At 44.0% G+C, this 23,154-nt stretch overlaps 1 long non-coding RNA gene across 10 annotated transcripts in view; it reads left to right on the plus strand.

Annotated features, from left to right (window-relative positions):
- The window catches only part of LOC102895780, a 659,008-nt gene that overhangs the window by 237,971 nt on the left and 397,883 nt on the right, over nt 1-23,154 (plus strand). For all 10 annotated transcript variants that reach the window (XR_003042515.1, XR_003042526.1, XR_003042522.1 and 7 more), the window contains exons 11-12: nt 20,384-20,440; nt 21,746-21,814. This is a non-coding gene — a long non-coding RNA (uncharacterized LOC102895780). The remainder of the gene's footprint in view (nt 1-20,383; nt 20,441-21,745; nt 21,815-23,154) is intronic.

Below are 23,154 nucleotides of genomic sequence, written 5' to 3' on the forward strand. Positions count from 1 at the left end.
CTGAGGCTCACAGTCTCAGGATCTAGACCCCAGATATGATGGGAAATATGTTTACATTTACGTCTGTGTCTATCTCTGTATCTGTATCTATGTTTATATCTATTTCTATATAAGGTCACATTTAATGGTCATATAATACAGACCAGGCACTGTGCTAAGCTATTCACAATCATTATTTAATGGTTCCCATGACCACCCTAAGACATATATTATTATGACCCCCATTTTACGGATAATCACCATGACAAAAACATGCTTGCCAAGTGCACCAGGATGTTGTTGGCCAAATGATGAGAATTCCTTTTCTTCTGAGCAATGATGGTTGACATTCATGCTTTATGCCCCCACTCTCCAGCCTTCAAAAAAATTTCTACTAAACTAATTCTTTCTGATTTGCCTAGTTGAGATCATTTTGATTTGGTCTTGGCTTTTGTTCTGTGTCACCTGCTGAATCGTTTTTCCTCAACTGGTCATTTCAATTGGACTCGCCTACTTTAGTTCCATGGTCATACTCCATTATTTAGGACAGTCTGTTTTATAAAGAGCAGTTCCCATCTACCGTGGTAGATTGCGTTATTGTTTACAAATGTTCGCTGCATCTCTAGTGGGTAAGATTATATTTCCCTGCCCTGTGGATAGACAGTCTGACCATATGGCTTGCTCTGGCCAGTGCCGTGTGAGTAGAAGTGATGCATGTCACTACCGGGCGGAAGACAGCATGTGCTTTGTCATATCTTCTGACCTGATGCCGGGCAGTGTTCCAGACACTCTGCCCTGTAGCTGGGCCCTGGAATGGAGACAAGGTGGAACTGAAGGTGAGAAGTTGGCGTGAATTAGGGATAAATCTTTGTCGTTGTAAGCTTTGGAAATTTAGAGTATTATTTGTTATAGGAAAATAACTTAGCCTGTCCTGTTGGAAGCATTCACTTTCTTTTAAGTATTCCGAGATTTGCTGTCACAGGCTGGCCTTTCTCTTAAATTCTGGAGAGACAGTATTAGAGCCTCTGTGAGCTGACTGTAGTTATTACTCTAGATGGGGACACTTATCCCAATGATGTTGTCATTACTCACAGGATTTTGCATTTCCATTTTGGAAACTACTTTAAAATTATAAGAAGTATTACTGTGATACCGATAATGGCTAATGCTTCACAAGCATTATCTTATTTAATCCCGACAGCAGCCCCGTGAGGTAGGCACTCTTAATTTCCATTTTCCAGTCAAGGGAAACAGAAGCTCAGAAACGTTCAGTAATGCATCCAAGACCGCACAGCTAAGAGGAGGGTCAAGATTTCAATCTGCATTTCTCTCAGGCACAAACCTTAATGTTGTTATTTTCTCATATTTTTCACCGCAAGAACGGATATTATCAGCTAGCTGAGTCCCACACCTTACTCCTCAGAGATGGCTACAGATATTTTGGTTGCTTATGAAAATCAAAGTAACTATTAAGCAGTGAAGATAGCATTGGACTCGATATTAGGAGATATGGGGTCAGTTTGCAGCTGTTTCTTATAAGTGACCTTACTATGTGACCTTGGGCTAGTTGGTTTTTCGTCTCTGTACCTGGTATTTTCGTTTGTGAGAGGGAACACTTTACCTTAGAACACATGGTTCGTAGATCTAATCAATGAGATCCTTCTGCCCCCTGAAAGTGTATGCAGGACGTCTGTATGTGTATTGTTCTGGGGGGCGGGGGCAGGGGAATCATAACATTGATCAGGTCCTGGAAGAGGTCTTTGACCCCCTGAAGACTAGGAACTCTGATTCCTGTGTTTGTTGAGTTTGATTTCTCCCTTTCCCCAAAGAAGTGGGTGTGGAAACCAGGAGAATTCAATCCGATTAAGTTACAGTTGAGTGTTTTAAGGTGACTGTCAGATTTATCAGAGAATACTCGGAAGGCAAGCTGTATCATTTTATTTAAAATAATCATTAAAAAAATGTTTCTGTCTCACATTCCTGTGGTTTCTTGCTGCTTACTCTGCACAGAAGCCATTCTTTTGTCTCCTTGGTCAGGACTGTGTCATTAGTTGTGGCTATTGGTCATTTCCTGTCTCACTCAGCCAAATAATCATGTTATTTTGACTGGGATGAGAATGCGTCCAGAGCTGTGAACTTAGTCTCACAGTAACTGGCAAATGTATTTCCTTGGATGTGGAAAGAAAGGCAAACAGGGCAGGGGAATGGCATTCACTGAGCCTCTACACTGTCCCAGGCTCTCTACTGGCAATGCGTTTATTTATTTAGTTATGCATGTTCGTTTCCGACCAATATTTATTGAATACCTATCATGCTTTGGCTATCTTCTAGGAGCTGGGGACATAGACGTGAGCAATCGGATGGGAAAAAAAATGTCCTCATATTCCTGGAATTTATGTTCTAGTGGGAGAGAGAAATATATTAATAAAGAATTATAAAATATATATGCTTCACATATGCTACTTCAGGACAGGATGGCAAGATGTCCTCCATATTATAGCATATGAGGAAACAGAAGATTAGAGACTAGAAATAACCCAACAAGTGTTATCAAGAAGGAAAAGGCAGACCTAAGCTCTCAAAATGAGGTCTTTCCGACCCCCAAATCCATATTGCTTCCCCCACAGAAAACAGTGGCCACTGCCTAAAAGCCTGTCATTCGATTGTGAGCCATTGGATCAAATGTTCCCGAGGCTAATTCCATCCTGATGGAGATCTGAGTCGATGTGGAGAAGGCTCTTACCCTCCTTACACAACCCTACCATTAGTGAGCTGTGTACATCAGCTACAGGAATCTGCTACTCAAAACTAACAAGAAATAGTTGTTCACCACATCTACAGCTTCAGAAAACACTGTAATGAGGGCCTGAAAGGGGAAAAAGAGGTAACAATAAGGAAAATGATACGTCAGGTCTATACCAATGAGCCCACTAACTCAGCTGAGTCTGAGAAAGGAAGGGTATAGAATAGAAACACGTCAAGTCAATGGGAAAGGAAGAGAAGGCTCCCTTCCAGCTCCGGGCATCACACACCTGGTACGAGCACTTCACCTGGAAAGTAAAGAATCTGTGGCAGTGAAGGGACACCAAGAAGGCATATTCTACCTGAGAAGCCCTCGCCAGTAGATTTTTAAAATATAAACTTTTTAACATGTTTAGCAATAAATTGTGCCTGTTTAAAATATACAATTCAATGAGTTTTGACAGAAACGTATACCTGTGAAGCCACTACCACTTCAAGATAATGAACATTTTCATCATGCCACCCCGTCAAAGGTCCCTGTGTTTTCTCGCAGCACATCTGTTTCTCCACCCTGGCCTCAGGTAACCACTGATCTGTTGTCAGTCCCCATAGATCACATTTTCTAGAATTGATATAAATGGAATCATACGCTGTGCCCTCGCTGTGCCTGGCTTCTTTCATTTGGCAAAATGATTTTGAGATTTATCTACGTGGTGTCCATCCGCAGTCCATTCCTTTTTTTAAGTAGACTTTATTTTTTAGAGCAGTTTTAGGTTCACAGAAAAACTGCAGAAGATACAGAGATTATTTATACACTTCCTGTCTCTGCACATGCACAGTCTCGCCATTATCAGCATCCCTCGCTGATTTGCATTCTTTTCACAATTAAAGTAATCTTTCTTTTGATTGCTTGTGTTTCCATGTCCTAATTTATTTTTCGCCTACTCTATGGTGGCCAAGATTCTTTTATGATATTGTCCAGAAGTTTCATGACTTGGGTTTTACATTTAGGTATGTGATCCATTTTGAGTTAATTTTTGTATATGCCATGAGCTAAGAGTCGACGTTCACTTGTTTCCATAATATATCCAATTTTTTTCACCACGATTCGTTGCATGTCTTTCCTTTCCTATCGAATTGCCTTGGCATCTTTGTTAAAAATCAGTTGACTCTGTATGTGTAAGTTTTTTTCTGGATTCTCTGTTTTGTTCCATTGGTCTGCCTGTCTATTTGACTGATACCAGTACCACAGTGTCTTACTTTTTGTAGCTTTTATAGTAAGTCTTGAAATCAGGTAATATAAGTTCTCCAAGTTTATTCATTTGAAAAATCGCTTTGGTTATTCTAGATAGTTTGAAATTTCATATATATTTTAAAACTCTTTAATCTGATTTACATTTGTGTTATAGGCTTGCTCTTCATTTATTTTGGTGTATGTTCCATACATACTTGAAAAGAACGTGATCTCTGATATTATTGGGTGTAGTGTTCTATAAATGTCAAGATAGTTGGTACTGTTGTTCCGATCTTTCATATCTATCGATTACTGAGAGATAATGTGTTAGTGTCAACTCCGAGTGTGGATTTGCCCATTGTTCCCTTCAATTGTGTCACTTTTTTGCTTCCTATACTTCGAAGTGCTTCTGTTAGGGGCACATACGTTTATTATTGTGCACTCGCTCCCTCCCTCTCTCCTTCCCTCTCTCTCCTTCCCTCCCTCCCACCCTCCCCGTCTCTCTCTCTCCCTCCCTCCCTCTGATTATTGACTTCTATATCATTATAAAGTGTCCCTTCAACGTCTCTAGTAACGCCCTCTATCTTGTAGTCGATTTTGTCTGCTGTTAATATAGACACTCTAGCCATCTTATGCTGATTATATGTATGGTATCTTTTTAAACCTTTTTACTTTTTAATCTGTTTGGGTCTTACTTTTCAAGTATGTCTCTTGTAGGTGGCATATAGTTGAATTTTTATCCTGTTTGACGAAGTCTTTTGGCTGGAGGGGTTTGTACATTTATCGTGGCTGTAATGGCTGGTGAGGGCGTCTTTAGGTCAGACATTCTGCTCATAGATATTCACCTCATCTGTTGTTCTTCTTTTCCTCCTTTCCCACCACCTTATTTATCAAGCATTTTTTAGTATTTTATTTTAATATCTCTATTTTTTCTACCTAGATCTCTGAATTTTAGTGATTTTGATACAGATAATAATATGCATCTTCGAATTAATATTAAATTACTTCAGATTTGTCCAGAAATGTCTTTATTTTTTCTTCATTTTTGAAAGATGATAATAGGATATGCAATTCTTGATTGATTGTTTCTCCTTTTTAATTTAGTTGCACTTTGAATGTATTATTCCAGTATCTTCTGGCATCCACAGTTTTTGATGAGATGTCAGCCTTTAATTTTATTGTTAGCCTCCTACATGCAATATATTATCTTCTCTGGCTACTTCCAGGATTTCAGCTTTACGTTTGGCTTTCAGAAGTTCTACTATGATGTATTCAGGAGTGTTTTTCTTTGCGCTTATTCTGCCAAGTGTTTGTCAAGCTTTTGGCATTTTTAATGTTCTATACCCATTTGGGGAAGTTTGGGTCCCTTATTTATTAAAATAACTTTTCTGCCTCCTTCTATCTCTTTATTTCTTGGATTCTAATTATACAAATATTGGCTCTTACTTGATGTTGTCTCACAGGTCTCTGAGCTTCTGTTTGTTTTCCTCAATATTTTTAATCTTTGTTGTTTGAATTGGATAGTTTCCTTCATTCGTTATTTGATCATTTGTTGATACCATATTTTGAAACTTTTCTCTGATAATGGCAACATCTGTTGCCAATGCAGTGTCATTTTCTGTTGCCTGGCTTTTTTTTTCCTGAGTAGGAGTTCCTCTTCTCTCTTTGTTTGCATGTATAGTAATTTTTGGTTGAAAATTGGACATTGTAGATAATACATGATGGTAGTTTTGTATTATGTTGTGTTCTTCTGAGGATTATTGGATTTTTGTTAAAGTAAGCAGTTAACCTGCCTGGATTCAAAGGTATGTAGTACCTGATATATTTACTCTCTTTCTGTGGCTTCCTATTGGAGCTATTTTAGCCTGGCTCCCCGGGGGTCACCCACGTGCGTGCATAACTTGGTCATTTGCCAAAAATGTGGGCAGTGATGGGCTTCACGCTTTCAGTAGTTTTCTTTTTTTCTTCTCTGGTTTCCCTTCTAATTTCTCGTTTGTCTGCCAACCTCAGGTTCTGTTTCCTGACATTTCAAACCCATAGGACTTTGGTTCTCTGCTACTCAAGCTGTGTAGAAGTGGTAATCCACTCGGTTAAACTGAACAAAACAAACAAAACTCACAGATCTCTCCCACTATAGCTCTATCTTGAAAGAGCAGACTTCTTTCTGGTCTCTGCCCGCCTACTGCTGCTCCTCTGCGTCTTTCCCATGCATATGCAGTTGAGCTGTCAGCAAGGGATTTGGGAAGAGTTTATACTCGGTATTTGCATCTGTGGTTCCCTCATTGCCAGGAATTTCTCTTTACATTTTCACCTGCTTACATAGCCCTGTATTCTGATCTCTGGCACCCTGGGCCAGAAAGGCACTGGGTTTTCGTATTTGAGCCATGGCGATTTTGGAACACCCTCAGGTCAGGCAGCCACAAATTCCCAATTCTTCTCCTTAACAGTTGCGGTTCTTTTCAAGATTAAACTCTCCTCTGGCTTCTGCTTTTGGATGCTTTCCAGGGTCTTTAAATATATATTTTTTAAATCCGGTTTTTATAATGGTCATATGCAGAAGTCATGCAACTACTTCATTTCTGTTCCATTGCTCCTAATTAGATTTGACTCTGGGAAGATAACACATTTGAGATGTGCAGGATAGGGTGAAGTGTGTCTATTTCAGACATCTTGCTAAGGTGGTGAGTCTGTTCTTTGGACTTTGGTCTCATGTCATTTCTTGTAGTCCCCTAGGTAAGTCAATAGAGGCTATGTCCTCAAATAAAATATAAGCTCTTTAGGTTGGGGCTTTGTGCAATAGAGCTGGAGTAGACAGAGGCAATAGTGATAATGATCCTTGCCTTCACAGAGAAGTCAGTCTTACTGGGGATACATGTGGGTGAACCTGAAGGAACTTTGAATAGTTCAGTGCTGAGTAAAGTGCTTCTTAACATTGTGCTACAGAAGTCCAAGTCCCATTTGCTTTGCAAAACATCGATTTAGAGATGTAAGACTGAATGCGATGGAAAACTTCGATGCTTTCTTTTGCAAACCCAAGTTTATTAAACCCGTCACTCTCCTCTTTTGACTCTGAGATTGGCATGTATAGTTTTTGCCTGCCCAGTGCCCAGCTTTTCTTCTAGTCAAACATTCCAGTTTCTCTTTGAGGAACCATCCCTGACTTATCTACATGAGTGATGATCAAGTGGTGTGGGCATGTGTCTAGTAGTCAGTGAATCCCCAGCCTTTGGCCACAGTGATCAAAGAATGTGATGTGCTCTTAGTTAGTCCACTGAGATTTATTCCTGAGGTTTTTGTTAGAAATTTATGGAAAAAAGAAGTTGAAGTTCTTCCTTTGAGATTGATGAGAAGATATGATATAATCCTTATTAATTTTCCATTACCAGTAACTTCAGATAAAAATAAAAGCGATGTAGATCTGGTTCTTTGTCCTTTTAATCCTATTTCTGGAGCCACGGAGGCCACTTCGACATCTCTTGAGAAGAGTCTGCTTCAAGAAACCAATACAAGAGAAATTAGACTTGAGAGATAATATGATAAGATATTAATTTGGGCCTCAGGAAGCAGATATACCTGAGATTTTTTTATACTCAAACTTTTTAGTCATTTGAGTTTATAAACCAGTTTCAGCGTAATTTCTATTATTTATAACTCAGGAGCCCTGACTGAAAAATACTAATTCATTGTCCCTTCGGTTCTTAGAAGATAAAGTTAGAATTTATGGGCTTCGTGATTATAGTGACTTGAATAGCGTCCTCTCAATTGTTGTTGTTATGTATTTTCTTCATCATCACCACCGTCTGTATCCTCACAAGTGGTGCCTACTCCAGCTATAGAAAACTATTCATACTTCCTCAAATGCAGCTTAGACCAAGAGAGTGTAAGAAACTCAACCAGCTCCCATATGTCAGATCTGACATTTAAATCCTAGTTTACTTGCATCCATATCAGGCGCTCTGCAGCATTCTAGGGCAGAAGTAGTGAATAGCACAGAAGGACCTTCTCTATTTCTGTCTCCTTTCTTTTAACCTGAGCCCTCTTTTCTAGCTCTGTCAAGCCTCTGATACTGTTCAGTCATCAAATTGTGGTCTTGGGTGATGGTGTGTACTCTGAAAAGGGGCTGTGACCTTTCCTGAGGCTGGCGGGAGTTTGTTTCCCCTAGAATAATAGGCCCCTCTTCCTGTCTCTAAAATCATGAAATTGCTTTTTTGGGGGGTGGGGTGGGACTTAATAAACTCATTTCTTCCATTTGCGATATTTGCAACCAGTAAGACATTCCCTAGAAGCACTTTTATAAGCTCAGAAGGAGACAGCCTGGGAAGGAAGCCTCATAAACCCGTACCGGAAATTTCTGATGAAAGCACGTGGGAAACTTGTTCATATTTACCTGAACGTTCTGCAAACTCTGCTGTCGAAATCTTGTATTGATCTTATCTTGGTCTCTGTCAACACAGTTACCCCTTGGGTCAATACGTACTGATTATGTATCGCGGAGCAGTTTGGAATGGAGAAATGACTTTCCAACGTTTCTACTCAAGAAGTTGTTTTTTGTGTTGAGGACTTTTTTTTTTTTTCTTTTAACAGTGTCAAAAACTCAGAGAGGGCTACCAGCATAGATAGGTAAGTAGGTAGGTAGGCAGGTAGGTAGGTAAGTTAATAGATATGCCACACACACGTATACTTTTATATGTACGCACATACACGAATATATTTTGTGTCTAAATTTCAGTCTCCTCTCTCTCCCATCAGATGGTATTTTTCTTAATTACCTCCTCTTGCCTCTCTTAGTCTCTTTCTGTTCACCTGTCTCCATGACTCTTTCCATCTCTTCAAAATCTGCATTTCTCCATTTCTGACTCAGGCCTGTTTATCTCACAATAAAACTGCCATTGGCTGTCAGGAGAAAGTATTTTTTTTTTTCCCCTTAGCCTAGGGAAAGTTGTCCATCCCATTAGCTTTCCTTAAGAAGCTGTTTTTATTTTTTCTCTCCTCCTGTAGAGTCACCACCCTGTGACATCATTTTATTCCAGAAGACTCTAAAATGGGGCAGTAAACTTTTCCTGTAGAGGCCAGAGAGTAATCATTTTGGACTTAGTCATATGGTTAATGTCACATTTACTCAGCCTTGGCATTGTTGTGTGCAAGGCAATGTGTAAACAGATGGCGTGTCTGCGTTCCAATAAAATTTTATTTACAGAGATAAAGTGGTATGGCAGCCCTGCTCTAGAACACTCTTTGTGGGAGCTGAAGTACCTCCTGCCTCTTGATACACTTCTCCTTTTCATCCTTGATCTGACCCTGGGACATGGTTGCCCAGGGTTACATGGTCGGAGTGGAGCCTGGGTCTGACTGCCTGCATCCCAGCGCGAGCTTACTCCTACGTCATCACTCTTCCCTGTGAGGGTACGATTATGATCTGCTGAGGCAGAGAGTGAAGTCACCTCCCTTTCCAGAAACCTCTAATGGCTCCCCACTGACCACCTGAGAAGGAGTCGTTCCCATAGCCTGACATCCAGGTCCACCAGGGTGGGGTTCCATCCTCCTTTTCAGATTCCTGGTCCACTGGGTTTTACCTAAAACCTGCGCCGTGCCCACCCGTGTCTGTCCACTCGCTCTGCTCCGGACATCTCAGGCGCATTTCTGTTGCGGCTCTCAGCTCTGCGTGGCTCCTTTGCCTGGAACTCCCTTTTCCTTTCCTATTCACTTATCTGTCTTTTTCTACTTTCAAGTGAAATCAAACTCTACCTAATGAAGTATAGATCGGATATTCTCCTTGATGTTCTCTGTATGGGACACCCCTACCTGAAACTCTCTAGTGCTGTTCATCGTAGTCACCGTGGATTGCAAAGGCTCTCCTCAGTGACTGTCACGGCCTCCTTTCTTGCAGGTCTCTCCCACACACTCCCACCTCTACACACCCACTTCTAGGTGTCCGATGGCTACGTCAGGCACTCCCCCCCCTCAGTGACTTCTGCTTGGAATGCCCGTCTCTTTTTGTCCACATGGCTGTGTAACTTACTTCCTGCCATCATTTGAGGCTCTGCTTACATATGGTCTCATGCCTGGCCACCTAATTTAACACAATGTACCCCAGAGTCATCACAAGACTCTGTTTTATTTTTTCATAATAGCCTGCATTTTTTTCATAATAGCCTGCATTCAAAACCCGACAATATATATTTATTTGTTTTTATTCCCTACAACTAAATGAGAAACTCCTCAAAAAGAATGTGTTATTCACCAAAATGGTCAAATTCTTAGTCAGTATTTTTTGACGGGCTGAAACCATCAGCAGAATGAAACTTATGGGGAAAATAGAAAAAAACAATTTGACATCAAATGAGTGGTTGGACCAAATCCCTTTATAATTTCTTCTAACATTCAGCGAATGGGGTGATACCATTTCTCTCATTCTCTTGACTGTTGCATTTCTACTAATGGGTCCACCATTCTTTCAGCCATGCAAGTTTAAAAACTCAGCCATCTATTGAAGTTTGTTATAAGGCCCTCTCTTCATCACTCAGCTTGGCATCCCCTGTGTGTTGGCTTCATGCCACAAATATTTCCAATCTGTCTCTTCCTAGTTTAGTGACATTAATTGAAAAGGCCTCTCTCTTTCCCAATGTCTGTGTATCAAGGCAGCAAAAATTCCGAATGGCCCTCCTTGATTCACATGCCCACCCCTGACCAGCCGTTATTTCAAGGGCATCAGTTTTTATGATGGGGCTCCTCGTATCCACTCTCGGATCGGGGTGGGCTACCCTTACCGGAGTCCTGTTAGTACCACTGGGAACAGAAGAGGGGAAGCTCCTCTGAGGCAGCAGAGGTATTGGGCAGACAGAAGCAGGATGCCTTAAATGTTCTTAAGACACAGCTTTGATTGTGCCACTTTCCTGCTCGAAGATACGAAGGGCAGTTGAGGCCTGGGGTCATGAGGCTCCAGCCCTTTGGATGTAGGAGATTCCTGCAAGAGTTGGTTGGGTCATCAGTACTCGAGACCAGGCTCTTTCTACCCCTGAGTCACCCTGTCTAGGTGACTGTCAAACTGGACTTTCCAACAAAACACCGTCGCTGTCCCATCTTCCTTCCTATTTGCTTCTGATGCTTCTCTCCGTGGAGCGATCCCTTCCCCCTACTCCCTCTGGCCCTGGCCCTGCATGGAAGGAGTGCTTTACTCAAGATGCATTCGAACCCCTCCTAAAACCTTTTCTGACATCTCGCCCCTTGAACCTTTATGGCCTCTAATTTACATAGATGTTTATTTTATGCACTTGAATTCTCTCCTCTAGGTTAATGTGTTGAGCACGTTAACACAACATATTAGTTTGAGGACTTCCTTTTTCTGATTTATTGTTCTATCTTCTCTTGTTCATAGAATGTTCCTTTCACATAGAAAATACAATATTTGTTGGGTTGAATTTAATTGAACTGAACTGAACATGCCATTCTACATAATAATCTGTATCATTCATTTAGTATTTATATTTACCAACTTCTAGAAGTTAATTACTCGTTTATGAATATTTATCTGAGTTGCATCACCATTATCTGATGTGGGGCCTTCACAATGTTAGGTCCTCAAAAGATGTTTTCTTCAATGTGACGAACGTCGATCGTGTGCCTGCTGTGTCAGGCACCGTGTTTAGTGCTGTGGCTACAACGGAGAACGTGGCCGGCCCGGCTGCTGCCTTCAGAGTGCTTAGAGTCTGGTTTGGGAGTTAGATAATGAAGTGTGAACTCAAGAGAACCGTGTGCCAAGATGGATAAGCGATATGGGCGCATCGAGGGAAGGGTCGCTTCATCCATAAAATGAATGACTTAGCAAAGTGGTGGATGAAAACTAGCCATTTCTTTTCTGAGTAGACCAGGTACGCCTTCTGCAGCTTATGCAGAACCTGCACATAGGGTAAGCCCCTTGTTTACTCTTCTGGGGTCCATAGTCCTCTCTTTTCTCTTTTCTCACTGCATTTAACACATTATATGAAAATCTTCTATTTATAGTCTGGCTTACATACAGAAAACAGATTTTATCTTACTCAACAGGTCTGGTTCCCAGTGTCTGACAGTATGCTGGGAACATAATGAACACTCAAGGAGTTTCTGATGAATGCAAAAATGAACTAGCCAAGGTGGGCTTAGGTTGTGTTGGGGGAAACGAGAGGTTTATGTGAAAGGTGAACAGATAGTAGCCACCCTGTGGCCTGGATAATATACTCAGAGACCAGAGAGTTCATGGGGAATGGCTTCTTGTAACAGAAGGATGGGCGAAGGAGCTGGGGAATAGGGACGAAGGCTGATGTTCTGATATTCGAAGCAAGATAATCTCAAATAGGAAAGTGTTTGATCCTTTGTGCTAAACCAGGGGATGAAAGACCTTGACTCACAACTGGGGGATGAGAGGTACAGATACAATCTTCCACCAGGAGGTTACTGGAAAGTACCTCTCTCCCAGTTCCTAAAAGCCAAGGCCATGGCCTTGTCTGGGGCCCTGTCTTGTTTTGAAAAAGTCTGTGCTTTGGCACTTGCATTTGTTTTCCTTCTTCAGAAACCAAAATAGATTCAGTCCTTGGGTAAGCTGTGTTTGGCGGGGGAGGAGTGCTGGAGCGGCATCAGCCAAAGCCGAAAGTGAACACTGAACTAGCAGATGCCCTCGGGCGCTGTCGGGGTGCCCCTCGCAGAGCGGGGCAGGAGAAGAGTCGTGGTGGTTATCTGCTATATCAGGAATGTGGTTACTACCAATTATTATCATCGTTCACATTTCACGTCCCCTGTGCCTCGTGTGCCAGGTACTGTGTTGATCACTTTACATAAACATTCTCATTTGTTCCAGAAAACAAGCTCATGCTGTAAGGACTACCAGCATCCCCATTTTCCAGGCCGCGGTCATCATATCCTGAGGTCGTCGGCCTGCTCTGGGTGGCCTGAAACATTTCTGTTTCATGACCACGTCGTATGGACCAGTTCACGCAGTGGGAGGGAGAAGCAGCAGCAGAGACTTGGGCTCCGTTCTTCTCTTTTCTTCTTATCTGTAGATAAACTTACTTCTCGACCAACTTGTAGAATGACGAGGAGGACCAGCTGAAGACACTTAGAACAATATGCACCTTTAAGATAGATAGCTGTGGGTTCACCTTGCTGCTCTACCCCTTCTGCTGGGAGACTGCGGACCGCGCTAAAATACCTGTCCAGTGGAATGTTTTCCTTCTGGTTCGTCATCCTCTAATCTGCCCAGATGCATCATGTCACGTGCATATCCTCCCTGAGTCTCTTCCTGATCCTCCCTGAGAAAACAGAGGTATAGAGAATTGTTCTCTGGGGCCCTGCAGCTTAATCTTGGATTCACATTTACGCATTATGCTGTACCGTGTCAGCTCCTCAAACATTCCACTTTTTCTCCTGCCTCAGGACCTTTGTCTATACTGTTCCTGAGATGCACTCTTCACCCCGCCCTCAGGGTGGCCTCACAAAGCTGCGTCCCGCTGATCTTCCCGTCTGCGACTTCAGTGCCCCCGCTGGAACAGACGCTCCTTGGCCTCCATTTTATAGGTTGCACGGTTGCCCTTCCATCCCGTAGCCCCTTGCTCTCTGTCCTTCTCAGCCCCACACGACTGCTAATTCTGTATTAGTTCCTTCCTTCATTGTTAAACATCTCCTTTCCTCTGTAAACTCTACAAGGACAGGAACAATGATGTTTTCACATCTATCCCTAAAACTGTTATCTGACTGCATGTCAGGTGGATAGTGGGTGCACACTAAAGCTTTTTGGGGAGTCCAGGATTGAACAAGTTAAAGAGAAGTTGTAAGTAAGTTGTAAGTAAGTGAGAGGAGGAAGAGAGAGCTAGAGAATGTAAAATGCTGTTTTCCGTGTGGGATTCGGTGATGGAGGCACACGTGGCTGGCTTTCAGAGGCTGTGGGAGCCAGGCACCTGCACACAGCTGTGAAGCTGTTGTGTGCTTCATGGCTTGGCCGTCTCTGCAGTCAGGTTCCTAAGGGTGCTGCTGGAAGGGAAGTCTCTGGTGAGTGTGGCCCTCACTGCAGTGTGCAGCTGCTGTGGAGGCCAAAGCCCAGCTGGAGCTTGTCGGAGGCCTGGCAGGTGGAGCAGACTGCAGAATTTTTCTTGCCTGGATACTGGCAGCCCTCTGACTTCAAAGCTGGAACACGCTGACCGGGAACACTGCGACCTTTAGCACAATTTCCTCCCATCCCTTCTGCTGGCCAAGCAGGGAGGAGGGAGCCCAGCGCCTTAGCACTGATTTCCCCTGCCTGGAGGGCAGGTTTTTCTTAAATCCAGAGACCGAGGGAAAGGAGAGATGGGGAAAGTCATTGGCAGCTGCCTTCTGAGCATCAGGGAAGCCAAACTGAATTCACCATAGTAGGGATCTGGCATCTTGGTAAACTATGTATTAGCTTGTGATCTTCTCTCTCCCCAGGCTTCCCGCTGAGTGGGAACTGCTCATGGGAATACCTTCCTGGACGCTAGGAAATTTTCAAGAGTGGGGCTACCTCCTACCTACCAGCAGCCCCTCTTATCCAGCCTCTCCAAGGCCATGTGGCTAGGGATGAATCACACTGGATCTGATTTAGCTGACACTGAGCCTCATTTTTCTCATCTTTGAAATGGAGATAACAAGAGACACTTCTTAGGGCCATGCTGAGGCTTGGAACTAATGTGCATAAGGTGCCTAACAGAGTGCCTGGCCTGAGGCAGCAGGCAGTCAGGGAGAGCCATCATCAGTCGTCAGAGTCATCGCAGTCACCCTAGGCTGCCCTGCCGTGCGTGCGGCCGCTCTTTTGTCTCTGTTGACCACTCTGGGAAATGGTTAACGTTATCAACATAACCACTTCTTAGCTGAGGAAACTGAGGCCAGGATGCTATCAGATGACTTCCACAGTCGCATTGCTCATACATGTTAAGTTGGGGTCTACACATCTACGTCCGTCCCACTTCATGTTGGGGCCCCTCTCTCTCCCTCTCCCTCCCTCCCTCTCCTTCTCTCTCTCTCTCTCTCTCTCTCTCTCTGTCTATCTCTCTATCTCTCTCTTTGCCTTATCTACCTGAGTGATGGAAATAGAACATAGTTTTCGTTGTTGACCTCTGCAGAAGGCTTACTGTCTTCACTGTCACCGTTACTGTCACTGACAAATATAGAGACAGGTGCCCACATTTGTAGAGGACTTAACAGTTTACAAGATATTTTCACGTAAATAGTGTTGTCTTTTTTTGAATCCACAATCCTGCTTTTATAGATGGAAAAAAATCTAGAAAGTATCGAGACAGTGACTTCACGGAGATATTTCCGTCTGAGTGAAGGCCCTGTTCGCACATGCCAGGGAGTGTTAGCTGATTCCTGGGCTAGGTATTTCTGTGACCTGCTTTAGTCTCAACTCTGCCCTTTATGGGCTCTGTGACCTTGATCGTCTGAGTCTGTTTCTTCCTCTATAAAATGAGAATAATTATAACATCATGAGACAATATATAAAAATTGCTTTCTCAGTGCCTGGCACACATAAGAACATTATAAGTAGTAAATACTATTATTGGGCTGAGAAATACCAAGGTTCTGTTCCTAGCTTTTTTTTTTTGCAGCAGCAGCAGATAAAATTCAGGCAAAATTGAACTAAAAAATACTGTTATGGAATACCAAAGAAATGTATGAGTACTGGAGGAATTGTCAGTGTTCTAGGTAAGGTAACCAGAAATAGCAATGACCAAAGGTGTGATTTTGGTTCAGGACCAAGGACAGCTCCCAACTTGCTCCCTGCCCCCTCAGTGGGGTCACTCCATGTCCTGTAATGTCCGAGGAAGTCTTCCACCTCAGGGCTTCCCTGTTCTGTCCTTGCCACAACCCTCCCCTCCTCTCTCCCCTCACCCATACCATTCCTCCCGCGTGAAATGCCTTTCCTCCCTCTTACCATGAAATATTTCTGACATAGCAAGAAGCACGGGGAACAGAACAGTCACCTTTGCGCCTACCACTCCAATTTAACACGTGTCGACATTTTGCCACAACTGCTTCTGTTTTGTTTATTTTTAGGTAAAACTCGGCGGAGGCCATTGACATTCCCTTTGTGGCCCTCCCTGCCACACACCGCTCCGTCCCCGGCGCAGACCCTTGTTCTAAGGCTGGCGTGCGGCCTGCTGTGTCGTCCTTCCCTACAGCACCCGTTCTGTTCCCCTCACCTGAGTCCTCCACATTTTTTAAGAGCAAGTGAAAGCCCTAGTTCTTCAGCTCATGGCGACCTTGCTTGCAGAGTCCTGTGCGACTCCATTTGGAGGGTTTCTAGTATTTCTTATTTATCATCTTAATCATTTATCCAACATGTGCCAAACAGGCCCTGCTTTGAGGCAGCAGCCTTCTGCTTTCTGGAGCTGCGGAAATGAATTCCACATGGTCCCTGCCTCCAAGAGCTCGCAGAACGTGCCATGTGGCTCTGTGTTATCTGGTAGTGAGAAGGAAGGCCCGTCGAGAGGGGGTCCATCCTCAGAAGTCTGCCACAGCTTCCCAGGGATTTGATCTCATGTAATCCGCTGGGGCTTTGAGACCAGAAGACCAGAAGGTGTGTGAGAACAGGAAGCAAGGTAGAGGTTTCTGTGACCTGTCAGGCTCTGCGCGGGGCTCTTTGAATCGATCGTCTCATTTCACGTTCCACACACCAGCAAAATGAGTGAACGTTTTCTTTTCTTCCTCTTTTCTCTTCTCTTCTCTTCTCTTCTCTTCTCTTGGGGCTCTTTGAATCGATCATCTCATTTCATGTTCCACACGCCAGCAAAATGAGTGAACGTTTTTTTTTTTTTTTCCTTTTCTTTTCTTTTCTCTTCTCTTCTTTTCTTTTCTTTTCTTTTCTTTTCTTCCTCTTCCTCTTCCTCTTCTCCTCTTCCCTTCCCTTCCCTTTTCTTCTCTTCCCTTCTTTCCTTTCTTTCTTTTATTTACGTTTTTAAATTTTTATTATGGTGACATGGATTAACGAAATCCAGTAAGTTTCAGAGGTACAGTTCAACAGTAAGGCACGTATATATCGCATTGTGTGTTCACTGCCTACCTTCCTTTAATAGATGGAAAACCGAGGCTTGGAGAATCACCAGACTGGAGGGGAGAGAAGTTTACTTTTGAACTAGGGCTTTCTGATGTCGATGCTTGTCTTTATCTGGCTCCCTTTTTAGAGTATGAACCACTTGAGGCAGACGCTGAGCCTAATTCACCTCTGGTTCCAGGCCTAGCACTGTCCCTTAGCAGATATTCGATTTGTGAGTTTATGCTGTTATCTGTCTCTGGGATAGAAAGGAAGGAAGAGCATATGGGCCCTGCCCTCGAGGGCTTACCATGTAGGTGAGATGGCAGTTTTGGTGGCGTGAGTCCCACGCCGAATGGCAGATGGAATTATATTCTCTTTGCTGGTCTTTCCCTTTAAACACATCAGGCAAGACCACCCGGGGACACCACGTTCCCTAGGGCCCCCTGCATTGCCCAGCCAGGCTGCTTGCTTTTCCCAAAGTCTGACATTCCTGGCTCCATCCCGCCTTCTCTATCTGCCCTTTGCTCTGTCACCCTTTAGATGTTGAGCTCAAACTTGCCACATGGCTTCTCTGCTTTATAGTCTCCCTTTGGTGTCGTTAGCTGTCTTGATGAAAATCTGCTCCAGCCTGTGACACCTTATCAGCTGAGCCAAACCCCACGCCCTGGTTCTTTGCTCCTCATGCCTTCCCTTCCCTACCTCCGAGGTCAGGAGGATGTGGCTTCTGATGTATGCCATTCCCTAATGCCCCTTCTGGAACCTGTGTCTCCTCCAAAGCAGTCTGGAGCAGGGGCCCTTAACCCGTGGGTGGCGTAGACCCTTTGGCCAACTGGTAAAGCCTGTGACCCCTCCTGAAATGTAGAAAATAAAAATATGTGGGATTTCAAAGGAAACCAGTTATATCGAATACAGTTATGGATTACTGTACATATACAAATATATTGTATTAGTCACATATCATCCACGTAACCATATATAATATACATGTACTATATATAGTACATGTAATATACTCTTTGTCTTATTTCTGAGTAACAAACTTAGCATGTTAAAGTAACAGACATCTGTTACCTCACAGTTTTGTGGCTCAGGAATCTGGGCATGGCCTCGCTGGGTCCTCTGGCTGAGAGTCTGTCATGAAGCTGCAGTCGGACGTTAGTCAGCATTGTAGTCACCTTAATATCGACTGGGGAAGGTTCTGCTTTCGAGCTCACTCACAAGATCGTTGGCAGGATTTAGTTTCTCATGGGATGTTGAACTGAGGGTCTTAGTTCCTGACTGGTTGTTGGCCAGAAGCCGCCCTCGGTTCTGCTCCGCAGGGCAGTTCAGAACCTGCAGCTGGCTTTATCAGAGCAAGTAAACGAGAGGGAATATGAGCAAGATGGCAGCGACTATATTTTCTAACCTTGTCTTGTACGTGACATCCCTTCATTTTTGCCGTAGTCAGTTCACGAGAAGCAAATCACTAGATTCATCTCACATTTAAGGGCAAAGGTTGTACAGGGCCTGACCACCAGGAGATAGGGATCATCAGAGATGGTCTTAGAGGTCTGATTACACGCGTACCATATACGCTTGTTCATGAAGGGATTAAATAAGATCGAAGAGGTCTAATAAGTAGTGTAGCTTTGGAATAGACATGAGTACCTGGAACAGCTGATGTGTGATATAAAATTATGTATGATTTCTGTAGATGATAAAATCACAGATACTGCTAATATACTGGGGCTTGTTGCCTACTGACAAGATGTGTGAATAAGGCCTAAAGTCAGTAGGGTCACTGCTAAGTTCTGATTCTCAGCCTTGGATATTTGGACAATTAATTTTTATATACTCTAAGGTGATCAGGATTTAAGATTAGACTCATAATAAGCAGACTCATAAGAGGCTGATGTAGAATGCATACTTTACTCAATATCTAATGCTCGTAATCATAATCTTCCAGCACACATTAAGTACACACTTATTGACCATTACTGTTTGGCAGGCACAGAGATAGATGCTAAGGCAAGTGATATCCAAGTCGTAGCTAAAGACATAATCTGTGACCTCCAGAAACTCACAGTGTTCACAGTGGTCCTTGACTTCCCTTTTCACCCATGACAGATGCATGACCATGACTTTTATTCTAGGGAGAACCATTCTCTTTTCTAACTATTCCTGCACTAGCCCACTTCCACATAGAAACTTCCACAACCTCAGAAGAATTAGGGAGGAAGCTTCTATTCTGGTTCATTCTTCCCCATGAAACAATGGCTCTTCTGATTAATTAGGCTGGGATTAGGGCCCCTGGCTGGCACTGCCAGACTATTTATTGCTTCTTTCTCTTCAGGGTCACACATGTTCCCTCAGCTACTACCTTTGCCATAAGATCAGCCCACTGGGGTTGGCCTTGCCCCGAGTGACAGTGGGCCAGGAAAGGCAAGGTTGAGAGGGACAGAGGGAAGGAAGAACGAAGGCCTGACGTTCTGTAGTTGCAGCTAGATGAGCGATCCCAGCAGAAGAGGACAGAACAAGATGCCTCTCCCGGACTCGATTCTACGCTGTGTTTTCTAATTCGTATTTACCATCATAAGGCAATTAGTCTTTCCCACCTAACTCCTCTGTCCGTGGGTCCCAAAGCAGCGTAATTATCACCAGATATTTTACATCCTTCCATGGCCACATCCAGTATGACACACAACTTCCCACGTCCTAACCACAACTCACACTTTTTCTCTTATGCAGCAATGTTGTTATCAAGGTCATATTCCATTGTATTAGGTCTTCATTCAACAAATATTAAGCATCTACTTGTGCTGAGCAGTGGGCAAGATGCTGAGGATAGAGGCAAGAATAAGATGAGTTCCAGTTGTCACGGAGCTTACACTCTGGGGGATAGAGGCATGGAACCAAGATACAGACACGATCCTGAAGGCGCTTTACAAGAAATAGCAGGCTGGAGAGAGAAAAACCAGAGAAAAACTTGGTGTTTACACGGTGGCCGGGGAAGGCCTCTCTGAGAAGAAGACAGGCCTGCAACCTGTATGAGAAGAGAGAGCTGGGCGGATGAAAACTGGCCAGAGAACGCGTCAGGTGGAGAGAGTTGCATGGGCTCTGAGGCATGACAAGTCTGAAGAAAGAAAGAAGTTTGCATATTTTTACTTGATTGTGTTCAAAGACAAGTACATGTGGCATTACAGGTTTCATGTACAAGTGGTATAAATGAAGACATAATTATTAAGCTAATTTTTCTTTCTGTGTATATAACATAGTCATTTTGCCTGTCATACTTTGGGAAAACGAATCACTTCTTGTAGACCCATACCGGAGAACTCAGAATCATTCCAGAGATGCAGATATCTACCAGCCTCGGAGTCTGCTTTCTAAAACAGGGCTGGATGACTCTTATCTTGGTCTCTCTTTTATTCTAGACTCCGCAGATGTTGATCACTGTATCTTTGGATGGATATACTTTCGATCTTTAAATGGTACGTTAATGTAGTTATTAATTTGTGCAACCTTATCCAAAGAGATTTCTCATTTTTGTAAAACTCTGGCATTTCCTTTTGCCCTCGGTGGGATCCTTAACCCTTGGGGATCTCTGAAATATTAAGAATGTCCACTGTTATATAAGGCTTTAATTAAAATTTTTTATCTGACTGTTTGTAAGTTTCCACCCAGTGAGCCAGCGGTGCCAGAATTTCCTCCCCTCTCTCCCTGCCTCTAACGGCTGCTTAGCCAAGCCACACTCCATCCAGCTGGCAGATCTGTCACCTCCTTCTCCTCCTGGCCCCCTCTTTGGCTCAGAGGCTAATTGAAGAGCTCAGAAAGAGGACCTAAGAAGGGGGCTTCCCGGTGGGCATTCGTGAATCACTAGCAGAATTACTGTTCAGACAGGCTGAGACAGGTCCTCACCATCTGATGAGTCATGACTGTGGCTTAGTGGACGGTCACCCGGAGAGATAATGTGTCGATCTCTCCTCTGCTTGGCCCCGGACTTCAAATAGCCTATAGCTCCCTCCATCTGGGTCCATTGGAGGCATTTAACCCAACTCTGTGAGATTTCCACCAATGAGGAGGGTAGTAAAGTCCTACTTTTCTGAAGGTTTGTGCTGATATTGTAATATTTTAACAGCGCTACTCAGGTTAGGTTTGCCATCCTGGCAAGCAGCCACCTACGTGATGATGTCTTGCTGACTGATGCCCACCCTCTCCACAAATATACATGCTCTGTTTTTCATCTGAATGTGTTCTCATCATTAAGGTCTTTTTAAAAATTTATTTATTAAGGAACAATGCAGAGCAAGTGAGAGATGCTCCCTATAAGGCAAAGAAAAATATTTTAACAGCTTCCATGAATTAGGCACTGACTCATTGAGGCCCTTGGCAGCGTGATCCCGTTTACTCTTTCTACCTGACACAGGTGTCACTTCCTCTGTGGTACTGACCATGAAACAGGCTCACGGAGTTTCAGCCATCTCCCCAAGTTCTCATGGGCAGGAAAGGGTAAAGCCGAGTTTAGAATAAGGTGACCATATAATTTATCACCCAAACTCAGGTACTTCTGAGAGTGAAAAGGGGGAGTCTTGGGAATTTTACCAGCCAACAGACATAAAGGTGAAATGTCCCAGAAGCCAGGAGTTTTGAACCAGTGTTGCTGGCTGCAAAGCCTAACTTCTTCCCACTCACCCTGTTGAGTCCCAGGAAGGTAACAGGAGACATTTGAATTCAGCTCCACCTGCCTTTTGTAATGTTTTTGCTTGCTGATTCCTTTCCCTTTCTTCCCATCCCAGGGTATTGGAATCAAGTCCAAACCTCCGTGCTTTTAAGTAGCCCCGTGGGTAATTCCAACATGCCGCCAGGTATGAGAACGCCTACGTTCTGTGCTCTGATGGTTGAGAACACGAAGTCACTCATGTTGACCATTGCGTCTTAGTAGCTGACACAGAGGCCTGGAGTTGGTGCTTAATAAATGTTCAGCGAATGAGGCAATTATTGAATGAATGAAATTGTGTACAGAGCCAAGCAGGAACGAGTGTCCGTATGTGTCCAGAGAATATAAATCAGTTTGGAGATAACCAGCATAGAAAGAGAAATGAGAAAGAGGTAAATAGTGGGCGTATCTGCCGGGCTAAACTTCAGTTTCACCCGTAAGCAGAGCCACCAAAGGTTCTGAGCAGGAAAGCGACACTCTCATTTGCATTTTGTAAAGAACTCTCCTGTGGTTGCGTTCCACGTTAAACCTGTAAGAAACTGGACACCAAAGGTATTTAAAACATGTTTTCAAAAGGGCTACTGAGTGCTCGGCATAGTATAACCTTTGACGTATTGGAGCAGCCTCCAAGCTGGGCCAGCACCAGCCTTGCCCAGCGCCAGCCTCTGGACACTCCCTCGGCACAGGAACGGCCGTCTCGGCGGGGCACCTCGGAGCCACTCACTAGAGGGAGCGTTTCCTCCCTGTGTGTTCACGGACTTCTGTTCTCCCTCAGGATCAGTGGTTCTACCCTGTGGGTGGGTGGGAGACAGCCACCCAGATTCGGGGAAGCGAGGAGCAGTTTCTTTGGCCAGAGCAGGTCTCTGCATCAGGAATTTTCCTCTCATCATTTGCTCCCCACGACCCCTGTGCCACCGGAGGGCCTGGACGTGGAGTCGCAGCTCTCCAGCTGGGGACAGGGCACACCGAGGCGGTTTCAGACATGGCTGTTTGCTTTTTCCCTGAGCCAGGCTGTGGTTACTCCCCTCTACCAGGACACCCTGGAGGACCTGGCTCTTTGCAAGCCTGTGTCCTGGGGCTTTCCGCAAAGCGTTGCCCTGTCTGGCCTGCAGGCCGCAAGGCAGCGAGATGAAAGACACTGTTCACGCTGACGGTGACTGGCATGCTCTGTAGAAACCAGGTGATGTGGAGACCAATTCATAAGTCCAGTGATGAATGGAGGGTCCCTGGTATTGACCCTTTAACTGGCTTCCCTCCAGGAACGGGCTTCTGAGATGGGTGTACAGGCCCAGTGCTCTCAGGGGCCTGAGCCAAGGGCGTCCTGCCTCCACCCCATCCCCGACCTCCCCAGATCCTCTTCCGGCACCATCCACCACCCCGAAGCTCTCTCCTTCCCAGTGCTCATCTCATCCCTGTTACTGAATTCTGACTCACGCACAGTCTACCTTTCTGTGTTCATTCCACAAGCATTTGTGTACTATTTGTCAG

Source organism: Pteropus alecto, unplaced genomic scaffold, assembly GCF_000325575.1.
Source record: "Pteropus alecto unplaced genomic scaffold, ASM32557v1 scaffold238, whole genome shotgun sequence".
Classification (NCBI taxonomy): domain Eukaryota; kingdom Metazoa; phylum Chordata; class Mammalia; order Chiroptera; family Pteropodidae; genus Pteropus; species Pteropus alecto.